This window comes from Silene latifolia, chromosome 3 (assembly GCF_048544455.1).
Source record: "Silene latifolia isolate original U9 population chromosome 3, ASM4854445v1, whole genome shotgun sequence".
NCBI classification, from domain to species: domain Eukaryota; kingdom Viridiplantae; phylum Streptophyta; class Magnoliopsida; order Caryophyllales; family Caryophyllaceae; genus Silene; species Silene latifolia.
The window spans coordinates 148,189,317-148,190,286 of NC_133528.1; positions in this window are offsets into that span (position 1 = coordinate 148,189,317).

The window sequence follows — 970 nt, forward strand, 5'->3', positions numbered from 1 at the left end:
AGGAAGATATTACCAGATTATAGGGTATTTAGGTTATGATTTTGGGATCCTTTCCTCAATGAGGGTTGAGGAGTATTTATAGACTTTCACCTTTTGTCACGTAGGGGCCAAGTGGCCAAGTGGCTAGCAGGTGGAAAGACCGTTCTGCCCTCGGCCGATGGACCCATGGCGGGCCGGCCAAGGGGTCTTGGATATGAGTACGCGGATATGTGCCCCGGCTGGCTAGTTGCCTGACCGAGACCCAAGAGACAGGCCGACAGGCTGCGTCGGTTAGGTTGTCTAAGTCGTTGACTTGCTGTGGGTATCTTTGACCTTGCTCAATATGTTGACTCAGTCAGCGGGTGCAAAATATGCCCCATCAGTTTGTATTTTTCACGGAAAAGAAAGAATTCGGGAAAAAAATAATTATGTACTCGTATATATTTAGTTTTGTGAGGAAAAAATATTTTTTTTTAATGCTAATTTTTTTCCAATACTCATCTTCCCAAGGTATCATTCTCATAAGTCATACCCACCTCTCCCTTGGGTATGAGAAACCCATACCTCATGGGTTTGAGGTATGGGTATCAAATTACAAAAACAGTGAACCAAACACAAGGTATGGGTTTAGCTCATTCCAAACCCATACCTTATACCTACAATGCTTGAACCAAACACCCCTTAGAGCAAGTACAATGGTTGAGCAATTATCTACTAGCCTAACATTGCCACATTAGATTTTAAGCTACAATAATTTTAAGATACAAATTACTCCAATGGTTTAGCCAATGTACTAATAGCTTAGATGAAACCACATATCATATTTTCTTATTTATTTAAATCAACACTATTTTCTTATTGGTTGTTTTATTCTTGTGGGCCCACTTAAGCTAGTAGCTTCATGAAGCTACTAGCCCAAACTAAGCTAGTCTAAATGAAAGCCTCCAATGGTTGGGCTACTAGCTTGCAATTTTCTGAAATTGCAAGTAAG